The 12,364-nt window shown below is 46.4% G+C and overlaps 20 non-coding genes across 20 annotated transcripts; all 20 read left to right on the top strand.

Moving 5' to 3' along the window:
- Positions 1-2,159: 2,159 nt before the first annotated feature.
- trnaf-gaa (transfer RNA phenylalanine (anticodon GAA)) lies at positions 2,160-2,232 on the top strand. Its single transcript has one exon. It is a non-coding gene; the product is annotated as a tRNA-Phe (tRNA).
- A 136-nt stretch (positions 2,233-2,368) lies between these two features.
- trnaq-uug (transfer RNA glutamine (anticodon UUG)) lies at positions 2,369-2,440 on the top strand. Its single transcript has one exon. It is a non-coding gene; the product is annotated as a tRNA-Gln (tRNA).
- A 94-nt stretch (positions 2,441-2,534) lies between these two features.
- Positions 2,535-2,606, top strand: trnaq-cug (transfer RNA glutamine (anticodon CUG)). The gene has a single exon. It is a non-coding gene; the product is annotated as a tRNA-Gln (tRNA).
- A 1,208-nt stretch (positions 2,607-3,814) lies between these two features.
- Positions 3,815-3,888, top strand: trnai-aau (transfer RNA isoleucine (anticodon AAU)). Its single transcript has one exon. It is a non-coding gene; the product is annotated as a tRNA-Ile (tRNA).
- A 101-nt stretch (positions 3,889-3,989) lies between these two features.
- On the top strand, positions 3,990-4,062 carry trnaf-gaa (transfer RNA phenylalanine (anticodon GAA)). The gene has a single exon. It is a non-coding gene; the product is annotated as a tRNA-Phe (tRNA).
- Positions 4,063-4,197: 135 nt separating this feature from the next.
- trnaq-uug (transfer RNA glutamine (anticodon UUG)) lies at positions 4,198-4,269 on the top strand. Its single transcript has one exon. It is a non-coding gene; the product is annotated as a tRNA-Gln (tRNA).
- A 94-nt stretch (positions 4,270-4,363) lies between these two features.
- Positions 4,364-4,435, top strand: trnaq-cug (transfer RNA glutamine (anticodon CUG)). Its single transcript has one exon. It is a non-coding gene; the product is annotated as a tRNA-Gln (tRNA).
- Positions 4,436-5,547: 1,112 nt separating this feature from the next.
- On the top strand, positions 5,548-5,619 carry trnaq-cug (transfer RNA glutamine (anticodon CUG)). The gene has a single exon. It is a non-coding gene; the product is annotated as a tRNA-Gln (tRNA).
- A 549-nt stretch (positions 5,620-6,168) lies between these two features.
- Positions 6,169-6,240, top strand: trnaq-cug (transfer RNA glutamine (anticodon CUG)). The gene has a single exon. It is a non-coding gene; the product is annotated as a tRNA-Gln (tRNA).
- Positions 6,241-6,666: 426 nt separating this feature from the next.
- On the top strand, positions 6,667-6,738 carry trnap-ugg (transfer RNA proline (anticodon UGG)). The gene has a single exon. It is a non-coding gene; the product is annotated as a tRNA-Pro (tRNA).
- Positions 6,739-6,834: 96 nt separating this feature from the next.
- Positions 6,835-6,908, top strand: trnai-aau (transfer RNA isoleucine (anticodon AAU)). The gene has a single exon. It is a non-coding gene; the product is annotated as a tRNA-Ile (tRNA).
- A 101-nt stretch (positions 6,909-7,009) lies between these two features.
- On the top strand, positions 7,010-7,082 carry trnaf-gaa (transfer RNA phenylalanine (anticodon GAA)). Its single transcript has one exon. It is a non-coding gene; the product is annotated as a tRNA-Phe (tRNA).
- A 135-nt stretch (positions 7,083-7,217) lies between these two features.
- Positions 7,218-7,289, top strand: trnaq-uug (transfer RNA glutamine (anticodon UUG)). Its single transcript has one exon. It is a non-coding gene; the product is annotated as a tRNA-Gln (tRNA).
- Positions 7,290-7,383: 94 nt separating this feature from the next.
- On the top strand, positions 7,384-7,455 carry trnaq-cug (transfer RNA glutamine (anticodon CUG)). The gene has a single exon. It is a non-coding gene; the product is annotated as a tRNA-Gln (tRNA).
- An 820-nt stretch (positions 7,456-8,275) lies between these two features.
- Positions 8,276-8,347, top strand: trnap-ugg (transfer RNA proline (anticodon UGG)). Its single transcript has one exon. It is a non-coding gene; the product is annotated as a tRNA-Pro (tRNA).
- A 220-nt stretch (positions 8,348-8,567) lies between these two features.
- Positions 8,568-8,639, top strand: trnaq-cug (transfer RNA glutamine (anticodon CUG)). Its single transcript has one exon. It is a non-coding gene; the product is annotated as a tRNA-Gln (tRNA).
- A 1,112-nt stretch (positions 8,640-9,751) lies between these two features.
- On the top strand, positions 9,752-9,823 carry trnaq-cug (transfer RNA glutamine (anticodon CUG)). The gene has a single exon. It is a non-coding gene; the product is annotated as a tRNA-Gln (tRNA).
- An 820-nt stretch (positions 9,824-10,643) lies between these two features.
- Positions 10,644-10,715, top strand: trnap-ugg (transfer RNA proline (anticodon UGG)). Its single transcript has one exon. It is a non-coding gene; the product is annotated as a tRNA-Pro (tRNA).
- Positions 10,716-10,991: 276 nt separating this feature from the next.
- On the top strand, positions 10,992-11,064 carry trnaf-gaa (transfer RNA phenylalanine (anticodon GAA)). The gene has a single exon. It is a non-coding gene; the product is annotated as a tRNA-Phe (tRNA).
- A 135-nt stretch (positions 11,065-11,199) lies between these two features.
- On the top strand, positions 11,200-11,271 carry trnaq-uug (transfer RNA glutamine (anticodon UUG)). The gene has a single exon. It is a non-coding gene; the product is annotated as a tRNA-Gln (tRNA).
- The last annotated feature ends 1,093 nt before the right edge of the window (positions 11,272-12,364 follow it).

Genomic DNA, 12,364 nt, shown 5'->3' with positions numbered 1-12,364 from the left:
TAATGATTTAAATGTTCTGACTCCACACTTTTGGATGGTATAGTGTATAATGTTAAAAAAGCTTTTTATTACAGATAAACTCTTATCTTGGATCCTTCTATTCATCAAAGAATCTTGAACAAAATGTACACAACTGTTCTAAATATTGATGATAATAATATCAATAAAAAAAGGTTTCTAGAACAACAAATCAGGATATCTGAATGATTTCTGAAGATCATGTGACACTGAAGACTCAGGAATGATGCTAAAATACAGCTGTGCATCACAGAAATAACTTACACTTTAAACTATATTCAAATAGAAAGCATTTTTATTTTAAATAGTAAAATTATTTCACAATATAATGGCTTTTGTTGTATTTGAATAAAATAAATGCAGGCTTGTTGAGCAGAATTCTTTTAAAAAATGTAAAAAAATATTTCTGTTCAAAGGCTTTTAACTGAAAGTGTATATTAACACTAATCTGCATTTACTAGGGAGCAGTCATTGGACCTGATGGCATCGCTGGGTGGGACAAGGTCCAGGATCTGGCTGGTTTCCTGGTGGGTCTTCGTGAGGCTCCTCACCTCACCGACCTGCAGGTGACAGAGGCCATCCAGCTGTGGACAGCTCTCCCTGATGTTGATAAACAGCGGGTCAACTATCAGCCTCGACATCAGCCTCAGCTGACACATGGGCGCTTTAAGGCACCGAAGCGGTCCGGAGTCACACCGGGTGTGGAGAGTGTGAAACGTTGTCTGATTGGACATCCTGGGGGTCCAGCACAGTGGCCCAGCACCAGCCGCTTGGTTGAGGCCATTTGTATGAAGCTGTGTGCTTTACACAAGTCACCGACCAAGAAGGCTGGAGTTTGCACCCCCAGGTGGTCTAAAATCCTTTCAGATTACCACCACATCTGAGACCTGGTGCTTAACAGTCGAAGGCTGATGGATGAAACAATGATCCAGCTGTTTGAGCTGAACCAGAGGACACTCATTCAGTGGTAAGCAAGGCACATTATTTGGTTCAAGGGAACTGAATACTTCTGTACACACACACACACACACACACACACACACATATATATATATATATATATATATATATATATATATATATATATATATTTTACAAGTAATTTACTTTCAGGTTTCAACGGCAGCAGAAGAATCAGGAAATGAGTGTCCTCGCCCAGGGACTGACTCCATCTGACCCAATTGATGTGGCTGATACGCAGCTTCCTCTGCCGAGGGAAAAATGGGATGACGTGCCATCAACATCAGGCCCAAAACATCAATTTATCCTTCCGCCAAATCGAGAAGGACAGGCTCCAATTCTGCGACCGGGTCGCCGGCCCACTTCTGCCAAAAGGGAGTGCCCTATCGCACCCGTCCCCACAGCAGCAGGAGTTGTGCAGCCCATTTCAGCACCTGGGTCACTGTTAGGCACACTAGTCCTTAACCCAGACATGACTGTGTCGATGGTGATTCCATCTTCTGGTGCTTTGACATCCGGTCCAGGCAAACCCGTTACACCCAGAGGAACAGGTATAACTGCTTCCCCACAGCCAGAGAGCTATCTGTTTCCAAGTTGGCCTCCTCCCTTCCGGGACTGGAATTGAGACCTGCTGGTCAAAGTGACATCTGACCGTTTCAGCTGTCCTCCCTAACATCCCTCTACATGTTAGATACAGCCCCATTTTTAGGTCAATTAAGAGGCCAACTTGCATTCGTTAGCCTTTCACACTGTCTCGAGGACTTTGATTGCTTCCACATTAGTTCATGTTCCTTCTTTTGTTGATGCTGAAATAGCTCTTTTTTCTTGGCTTTGGGCAAGAAGGCTCGTTGGTCTAGGGGTATGATTCTCGCTTTGGGTGCGAGAGGTCCCGGGTCCAAATCCCAGACGAGCCCTTGTTCAGGTTAAAACGTGAAGCTTTATTGTCTCATTGCAATCACAAACGTTATGGCAGGTTTTTTCCAATCAGGCAGACACGGATGGCTAAGTTAGCTCAGCTGGTTAGAGCGTGGTGCTAATAACTCCAAGGTCGCGGGTTCGATCCTCGTACTGGCCAGCTGTTTTTATTGTTTGGGGGCTCATCTCTGCTCTGCTCTTCAGCTCCGACAAAGAGTAGGGTGATCTCACTGAAATCCCTGCTTGCTAAGCAGAGGTTTGTTGTAGCCAAAATAGCTCAGTTGGGAGAGCGTTAGACTGAAGATCTAAAGGTCCCTAGTTCGATCCCGGGTTTCGGCAACATCTCCCACACTTTTCCCTTTTTTTAAAGCGGGCCATTGACCAAAAACCACTGGGTTCCAACCTCTCTGTATAACTGCTTCCCCACAGCCAGAGAGCTATCTGTTTCCAAGTTGGCCTCCAACCAAGCAGTTTCGGTTCCATGGTGTAATGGTGAGCACTCTGGGCTTTGAATCCAGCGATCTGAGATCGAATCTCGGTGGAGCCTGTGTGCTTTCTTGCCGCAGGAAAAGATAAAACAGCACTAGTTTGACGATGGTGCCAGTGTTTGTGGCCCTGTGAGCAACAGCTGCACCAGTTAAGGTTCCATGGTGTAATGGTTAGCACTCTGGACTCTGAATCCAGTGATCCGAGTTCAAATCTCGGTGGGACCTATTTTGCCACCAGTTTGCGCAGGACATTGTCTGAAATACTTTTCGGCACCTTTTAGTCCAAAAAAATTAACTAACGTAGAGAGTGTGGCCGCATTGCATCGATGCTCAGTCTGTCTCTTTAGGGCAGTGGTTCTCAAACCTGTCCTGGAGGCAGCCCTGCCCTGCACATTTTTATTGTCTCCCTTATTAGACACACCCAAATAAGGTCTCGCGGTCTCTACTAATGAGCTGATGATTTGAAACAGGTGTGTTAGATGAGGGAAACATTCAAAATGTGAAGGGCAGGGGTGCCTCCAGGACAGGTTTGAAAACCACTGCTTTAGGGAACTGTGCGTAAAATGGCACTGTTTTGCAACCAATTTGCACAGGACCATGTCTGAAATACTTTTTGGCAGCTGTGAGCCCAAAAAAAGCTAACGTGGGAGTGTGGCAGCATTGCGTCAACGCTCAGTCGGTCTCTTTAGGGCAATGATTTTCAAACCTTACCTGGAGGCACCCCTGCCCTGAACATTTTGTATGTCTCCCTTATTAGACACACCCAAATCAGGTCTTGCAGTCTCTACTAATGAGCTGATGATTTGAAACAGGTGTGTTAGATGAGGGGAAATGCGAAATGTGCAGGGCAGGGATGCCTCCAGGACAGGATTGAAAACCACTGATCTAGGGATGTGTGAGTAAAAGGGCAGGAGCCAACTTGGAGAATGCAGGCATCGATCACGCTACCTCTCGAATGCTAAGCGAGCGGTCTACCATTTCAGCTAATTCCCCTGGCCTTTCAAGAATGACGAGCATAGCTGGGAATGACGGGTTTGATGCAAAGAGGCTTTCCCTCCTCTGGGCTTGCTCCTTTGCACTGGCCGAGATTATGTTGTCAAATTAACAAAGAGATTAAGCTTTTGTGTTTAAGGACCTTCTCGGTCTTGTTACGCCAGTATGCATGTGTATGGATTCTTGTATTATGTAGGCTACCTTGGAACACTCGGGTCATGCAGACAACTTTTCACCTCTTTTGCTCACACTGACTTAAAGTCTAAGGAAGCGGTTCTCAATTCTAGTCCTCGCTCCCCCCAGGTCTGCATGTTTTGCATGTCTCTCTTTGTTAGCACACCTGATTCGGGTTGAAACGTGAAGCTTTATTGTCTCATTGGATTCACAAACATTATGGCAGTTTTTTTTTTTCAATCAGGCAGACACTGATGGCTAAGCCAGGCCGGTTAGCTCAGCTGGTTAGAGCTTGGTGCTAATAACGCCAAGGTCGCGAGTTCGATCCCCGTACTGGCCAGCTGTTTTTATTGTCTGGGGGCTCATCTCTGCTCTGCTCTTCATCTCTGACAAAGTGTAGGGTGATCTCACTGAAATCCCTGCTTGCAGAGGTTTGTTGTAGCCGAAATAGCTCAGTTGGGAGAGCGGTAGACTGAAGATCTAAAGGTCCCTGGTTCGATCCCGGGTTTCGGCGACATCTCCCACACTTTTCCCTTTTTTGAGGCGGGCCATTGACCAAAAATCACTGGGTTCCAACCTCTCTGTATAACTGCTTCCCCACAGCCAGAGAGCTATCTGTTTCCAAGTTGGCCTCCAACCAAGCAGTTTTGGTTCCATGGTGTAATGGTCAGCACTCTGGGCTTTGAATCCAGCGATCTGAGTTCGAATCTCGGTGGAGCCTGTGTGCTTTCTTGCCGCAGGAAAAGATAAAACAGCACTAGTTTGGCGATGGTGCCAGTGTTTGTGGCCCTGTGAGCAACAGCTGCACCAGTTAAGGTTCCATGGTGTAATGGTTAGCACTCTGGACTCTGAATCCAGTGATCCGAGTTCAAATCTCGGTGGGACCTATTTTGCCACCAGTTTGCGCAGGACCTTCTCGGTCTTGTTACGCCAGTATGCATGTGTATGGATTCTTGTATTATGTAGGCTACCTTGGAACACTCGGGTCATGCAGACAACTTCTCACCTCTTTTGCTCACACTGACTTAAAGTCTAAGGAAGCGGTTCTCAATTCTAGTCCTCGCTCCCCCAGGTCTGCATGTTTTGCATGTCTCTCTTTGTTAGCACACCTGATTCGGATAATCAGCTCATTAGAAGTGAGCTCCTAGTGATTGACATGGTCCCTACACAGTGTTCATTGCTCCCCACTCCCTGAGCAGGGGAAATCCGTCAAAGTATACTTCACTTTGGAACATTGGTTCACGGATTTGTGCTGCGCAACTTCTTCACACATGGAGAAGTGTGACATCCTTTACCTCTGTATACCTCGATACACCACTGTATTACTCACTATGAATTGAACATATACATACGCTTTGAACTTGAATCACGGAGGGCTGTCATGTGATGTCCAGTTCTCAGGGCACTTACGTTCGAATGGAACAAATGTCTGAAGCTATACAAGAAACTTACAAAATGTGAAGAGCAGGGGGCGCGAGGACTGGAATTGAGACCCGCTGGTCTAAGTGACATCTGACCGTTTCAGCTGTCCTCCCTAACATCCCTCTACATGTTAGATACAGCCCCATTTTTAGGTCAATTAAGAGGCCAACTTGCATTCGTTAGCCTTTCACACTGTCTCGAGGACTTTGATTGCTTCCACGTTAGTTCATGTTCCTTCTTTTGTTGATGCTGGAATAGCTCTTTTTCCTTGGATAAGGGAAAGAAGGCTAGTTGGTCTAGGGGTATGATTCTTGCTTTGCGTGCGAGAGGTCCCGGGTTCAAATCCCGGACGAGCCCTTGTTCAGGTTAAAACGTGAAGCTTTATTGTCTCATTGCATTCACAAACATTATGGCAGGTTTTTTCCAATCAGGCAGACATGGATGGCTAAGCCAGCGATCTGAGTTCGAATCTCGGTGGAGCCTGTGTGCTTTCTTGCCGCAGGAAAAGATAAAACAGCACTAGTTTGGCGATGGTGCCAGTGTTTGTGGCCCTGTGAGCAACAGCTGCACCAGTTAAGGTTCCATGGTGTAATGGTTAGCACTCTGGACTCTGAATCCAGTGATCCGAGTTCAAATCTCGGTGGGACCTATTTTGCCACCAGTTTGCGCAGGACCTTCTCGGTCTTGTTACGCCAGTATGCATGTGTATGGATTCTTGTATTATGTAGGCTACCTTGGAACACTCGGGTCATGCAGACAACTTCTCACCTCTTTTGCTCACACTGACTTAAAGTCTAAGGAAGCGGTTCTCAATTCTAGTCCTCGCTCCCCCAGGTCTGCATGTTTTGCATGTCTCTCTTTGTTAGCACACCTGATTCGGATAATCAGATAATCTGTCCTCCCTAACATCCCTCTACATGTTAGATACAGCCCCATTTTTAGGTCAATTAAGAGGCCAACTTGCATTCGTTAGCCTTTCACACTGTCTCGAGGACTTTGATTGCTTCCACGTTAGTTCATGTTCCTTCTTTTGTTGATGCTGGAATAGCTCTTTTTGGCTCGATGGCTAAGCCAGCGATCTGAGTTCGAATCTCGGTGGAGCCTGTGTGCTTTCTTGCCGCAGGAAAAGATAAAACAGCACTAGTTTGGCGATGGTGCCAGTGTTTGTGGCCCTGTGAGCAACAGCTGCACCAGTTAAGGTTCCATGGTGTAATGGTTAGCACTCTGGACTCTGAATCCAGTGATCCGAGTTCAAATCTCGGTGGGACCTATTTTGCCACCAGTTTGCGCAGGACCTTCTCGGTCTTGTTACGCCAGTATGCATGTGTATGGATTCTTGTATTATGTAGGCTACCTTGGAACACTCGGGTCATGCAGACAACTTCTCACCTCTTTTGCTCACACTGACTTAAAGTCTAAGGAAGCGGTTCTCAATTCTAGTCCTCGCTCCCCCAGGTCTGCATGTTTTGCATGTCTCTCTTTGTTAGCACACCTGATTCGGATAATCGGATAATCTGTCCTCCCTAACATCCCTCTACATGTTAGATACAGCCCCATTTTTAGGTCAATTAAGAGGCCAACTTGCATTCGTTAGCCTTTCACACTGTCTCGAGGACTTTGATTGCTTCCACGTTAGTTCATGTTCCTTCTTTTGTTGATGCTGGAATAGCTCTTTTTCCTTGGATTAGGGAAAGAAGGCTAGTTGGTCTAGGGGTATGATTCTCGCTTTGGGTGCGAGAGGTCCCGGGTTCAAATCCCGGACAAGCCCTTGTTCAGGTTAAAACGTGAAGATTTATTGTCTCATTGCATTCACAAACATTATGGCAGTTTTTTTCCAATCAGGCAGACATGGATGGCTAAGCCAGGCCAGTTAGCTCAGCTGGTTAGAGCGTGGTGCTAATAACGCCAAGGTCGCGGGTTCGATCCCCGTACTGGCCAGCTGTTTTTATTGTCTGGGGGCTCATCTCTGCTCTTCAGTTCCGACAAAGAGTAGGGTGATCTCACTGAAATCACTGCTTGCTAAGCAGAGGTTTGTTGTAGCCGAAATAGCTCAGTTGGGAGAGCGTTAGACTGAAGATCTGAAGGTCCCTGGTTCGATCCCGGGTTTCGGCAACTTCTCCCAAAATTTTCCATTTTTTGAGGCGGGCTATTGACAAAAAATCACTGGGTTCCAACCTCTCTGTATAACTGCTTCCCCACAGCCAGAGAGCTATCTGTTTCCAAGTTGGCCTCGAACCAAGCAGTTTTGGTTCCATGGTGTAATGGTCAGCACTCTGGGCTTTGAATCCAGCGATCTGAGTTCGAATCTCGGTGGAGCCTGTGTGCTTTCTTGCCGCAGGAAAAGATAAAACAGCACTAGTTTGGCGATGGTGCCAGTGTTTGTGGCCCTGTGAGCAACAGCTGCACCAGTTAAGGTTCCATGGTGTAATGGTTAGCACTCTGGACTCTGAATCCAGTGATCCGAGTTCAAATCTCGGTGGGACCTATTTTGCCACCAGTTTGCGCAGGACCTTCTCGGTCTTGTTACGCCAGTATGCATGTGTATGGATTCTTGTATTATGTAGGCTACCTTGGAACACTCGGGTCATGCAGACAACTTCTCACCTCTTTTGCTCACACTGACTTAAAGTCTAAGGAAGCGGTTCTCAATTCTAGTCCTCGCTCCCCCAGGTCTGCATGTTTTGCATGTCTTTCTTTGTTAGCACACCTGATTCGGATAATCAGCTCATTAGAAGTGAGCTCCTAGTGATTGACATGGTCCCTACACAGTGTTCATTGCTCCCCACTCCCTGAGCAGGGGAAATCCGTCAAAGTATACTTCACTTTGGAACATTGGTTCACGGATTTGTGCTGCGCAACTTCTTCACACATGGAGAAGTGTGACATCCTTTACCTCTGTATACCTCGATACACCACTGTATTACTCACTATGAATTGAACATATACATACGCTTTGAACTTGAATCACGGAGGGCTGTCATGTGATGTCCAGTTCTCAGGGCACTTACGTTCGAATGGAACAAATGTCTGAAGCTATACAAGAAACTTACAAAATGTGAAGAGCAGGGGGCGCGAGGACTGGAATTGAGACCCGCTGGTCTAAGTGACATCTGACCGTTTCAGCTGTCCTCCCTAACATCCCTCTACATGTTAGATACAGCCCCATTTTTAGGTCAATTAAGAGGCCAACTTGCATTCGTTAGCCTTTCACACTGTCTCGAGGACTTTGATTTCTTCCACGTTAGTTCATGTTCCTTCTTTTGTTGATGCTGGAATAGCTCTTTTTCCTTGGATTAGGGAAAGAAGGCTAGTTGGTCTAGGGGTATGATTCTTGCTTTGGGTGCGAGAGGTCCCGGGTTCAAATCCCGGACGAGCCCTTGTTCAGGTTAAAACATGAAGCTTTATTGTCTCATTGCATTCACAAACATTATGGCAGGTTTTTTCCAATCAGGCAGACATGGATGGCTAAGCCAGCGATCTGAGTTCGAATCTCGGTGGAGCCTGTGTGCTTTCTTGCCGCAGGAAAAGATAAAACAGCACTAGTTTGGCGATGGTGCCAGTGTTTGTGGCCCTGTGAGTAACAGCTGCACCAGTTAAGGTTCCATGGTGTAATGGTTAGCACTCTGGACTCTGAATCCAGTGATCCGAGTTCAAATCTCGGTGGGACCTATTTTGCCACCAGTTTGCGCAGGACCTTCTCGGTCTTGTTACGCCAGTATGCATGTGTATGGATTCTTGTATTATGTAGGCTACCTTGGAACACTCGGGTCATGCAGACAACTTCTCACCTCTTTTGCTCACACTGACTTAAAGTCTAAGGAAGCGGTTCTCAATTCTAGTCCTCGCTCCCCCAGGTCTGCATGTTTTGCATGTCTCTCTTTGTTAGCACACCTGATTCGGATAATCAGCTCATTAGAAGTGAGCTCCTAGTGATTGACATGGTCCCTACACAGTGTTCATTGCTCCCCACTCCCTGAGCAGGGGAAATCCGTCAAAGTATACTTCACTTTGGAACATTGGTTCACGGATTTGTGCTGCGCAACTTCTTCACACATGGAGAAGTGTGACATCCTTTACCTCTGTATACCTCGATACACCACTGTATTACTCACTATGAATTGAACATATACATACGCTTTGAACTTGAATCACGGAGGGCTGTCATGTGATGTCCAGTTCTCAGGGCACTTACGTTCGAATGGAACAAATGTCTGAAGCTATACAAGAAACTTACAAAATGTGAAGAGCAGGGGGCGCGAGGACTGGAATTGAGACCCGCTGGTCTAAGTGACATCTGACCGTTTCAGCTGTCCTCCCTAACATCCCTCTATATGTTAGATACAGCCCCATTTTTAGGTCAATTAAGAGGCCAACTTGCATTCGTTAGCCTTTCACACTGTCTCGAGGACTTTGATTGCTTCCACGTTAGTTCATGTTCCTTCTTTTGTTGATGCTGGAATAGCTCTTTTTCCTTGGATTAGGGAAAGAAGGCTAGTTGGTCTAGGGGTATGATTCTTGCTTTGGGTGCGAGAGGTCCCGGGTTCAAATCCCGGACGAGCTCTTGTTCAGGTTAAAACGTGAAGCTTTATTGTCTCATTGCATTCACAAACATTATGGCAGGTTTTTTCCAATCAGGCAGACATGGATGGCTAAGCCAGCGATCTGAGTTCGAATCTCGGTGGAGCCTGTGTGCTTTCTTGCCGCAGGAAAAGATAAAACAGCACTAGTTTGGCGATGGTGCCAGTGTTTGTGGCCCTGTGAGTAACAGCTGCACCAGTTAAGGTTCCATGGTGTAATGGTTAGCACTCTGGACTCTGAATCCAGTGATCCGAGTTCAAATCTCGGTGGGACCTATTTTGCCACCAGTTTGCGCAGGACCTTCTCGGTCTTGTTACGCCAGTATGCATGTGTATGGATTCTTGTATTATGTAGGCTACCTTGGAACACTCGGGTCATGCAGACAACTTCTCACCTCTTTTGCTCACACTGACTTAAAGTCTAAGGAAGCGGTTCTCAATTCTAGTCCTCGCTCCCCCAGGTCTGCATGTTTTGCATGTCTCTCTTTGTTAGCACACCTGATTCGGATAATCAGCTCATTAGAAGTGAGCTCCTAGTGATTGACATGGTCCCTACACAGTGTTCATTGCTCCCCACTCCCTGAGCAGGGGAAATCCGTCAAAGTATACTTCACTTTGGAACATTGGTTCACGGATTTGTGCTGCGCAACTTCTTCACACATGGAGAAGTGTGACATCCTTTACCTCTGTATACCTCGATACACCACTGTATTACTCACTGTGAATTGAACATATACATATTCTTTGAAATTGAATCACGGAGGGCTGTCATGTGATGTCCAGTTCTCAGGGCACTTACGTTCGAATGGAACAAATGTCTGAAGCTATACAAGAAACTTACAAAATGTGAAGAGCAGGGGGCGCGAGGACTGGAATTGAGACCCGCTGGTCTAAGTGACATCTGACCGTTTCAGCTGTCCTCCCTAACATCCCTCTACATGTTAGATACAGCCCCATTTTTAGGTCAATTAAGAGGCCAACTTGCATTCGTTAGCCTTTCACACTGTCTCGAGGACTTTGATTGCTTCCACGTTAGTTCATGTTCCTTCTTTTGTTGATGCTGGAATAGCTCTTTTTTCTTAGCTTAGGGAAAGAAGGCTCGTTGGTCTAGGGGTATGATTCTCGCTTTGGGTGCGAGAGGTCCCGGGTTCAAATCCCGGACGAGCCCTTGTTCAAGTTAAAACGTGAAGCTTTATTGTCTCATTGCATTCACAAACATTATGGCAGGTTTTTTCCAATCAGGCAGACATGGATGGCTAAGCCAGGCCGGATAGCTCAGCTGGTTAGAGCGTGGTGCTAATAACGCCAAGGTCGCGTGTTCAATCCCCGGAATGGCCAGCTGTTTTTATTGTCTGGGGGCTCATCTCTGCTCTGCTCTTCATTTCCGACAAAGAGTAGGGTGATCTCACTGAAATCACTGCTTGCTAAGCAGAGGTTTGTTGTAGCAGAAATAGCTCAGTTTGGAGAGCGTTAGACTGAAGATCTGAAGGTCCCTGGTTCGATCCCGGGTTTCGGCAACATCTCCCACACTTTTCCCTTTTTTGAGGCGGGCCATTGACCAAAAATCACTGGGTTCCAACCTCTCTGTATAACTGCTTCCCCACAGCCAGAAAGCTATCTGTTTCCAAGTTGGCCTCCAACCAAGCAGTTTTGGTTCCATGGTGTAATGGTCAGCACTCTGGGCTTTGAATCCAGCAATCTGAGTTCGAATCTCGGTGGAGCCTGTGTGCTTTCTTGCCGCAGGAAAAGATAAAACAGCACTAGTTTGGCGATGGTGCCAGTGTTTGTGGCCCTGTGAGTAACAGCTGCACCAGTTAAGGTTACATGGTGTAATGGTTAGCACTCTGGACTCTGAATCCAGTGATCTGAGTTCAAATCTCGGTGGGACCTATTTTGCCACCAGTTTGCGCAGGACAATGTCTGAAATACTTTTTGGCACCTTTTAGTCCGAAAAAATTAACTAACGTAGAGAGTGTGTATGGATTCTTGTATTATGTAGGCTACCTTGGAACACTCGGGTCATGCAGACAACTTCTCACCTCTTTTGCTCACACTGACTTAAAGTCTAAGGAAGCGGTTCTCAATTCTAGTCCTCGCTCCCCCAGGTCTGCATGTTTTGCATGTCTCTCTTTGTTAGCACACCTGATTCGGATAATCAGCTCATTAGAAGTGAGCTCCTAGTGATTGACATGGTCCCTACACAGTGTTCATTGCTCCCCACTCCCTGAGCAGGGGAAATCCGTCAAAGTATACTTCACTTTGGAACATTGGTTCACGGATTTGTGCTGCACAACTTCTTCACACATGGAGAAGTGTGACATCCTTTACCTCTGTATACCTCGATACACCACTGTATTACTCACTATGAATTGAACATATACATACGCTTTGAACTTGAATCACGGAGGGCTGTCATGTGATGTCCAGTTCTCAGGGCACTTACGTTCGAATGGAACAAATGTCTGAAGCTATACAAGAAACTTACAAAATGTGAAGAGCAGGGGGCGCGAGGACTGGAATTGAGACCCGCTGGTCTAAGTGACATCTGACCATTTCAGCTGTCCTCCCTAATATCCCTCTACATGTTAGATACAGCCCCATTTTTAGGTCAATTAAGAGGCCAACTTGCATTCGTTAGCCTTTCACACTGTCTCGAGGACTTTGATTGCTTCCACGTTAGTTCATGTTCCTTCTTTTGTTGATGCTGGAATAGCTCTTTTTCCTTGGATTAGGGAAAGAAGGCTAGTTGGTCTAGGGGTATGATTCTTGCTTTGCGTGCGAGAGGTCCCGGGTTCAAATCCCGGACAAGCCCTTGTT

The sequence above is a fragment of the Carassius carassius genome, chromosome 8 (genome assembly GCF_963082965.1).
Source record: "Carassius carassius chromosome 8, fCarCar2.1, whole genome shotgun sequence".
Taxonomy (NCBI): Eukaryota; Metazoa; Chordata; class Actinopteri; order Cypriniformes; family Cyprinidae; genus Carassius; species Carassius carassius.
Note: the sequence above shows the minus strand (reverse complement) of the source record. Positions and strands in the feature narration are given on the sequence as shown.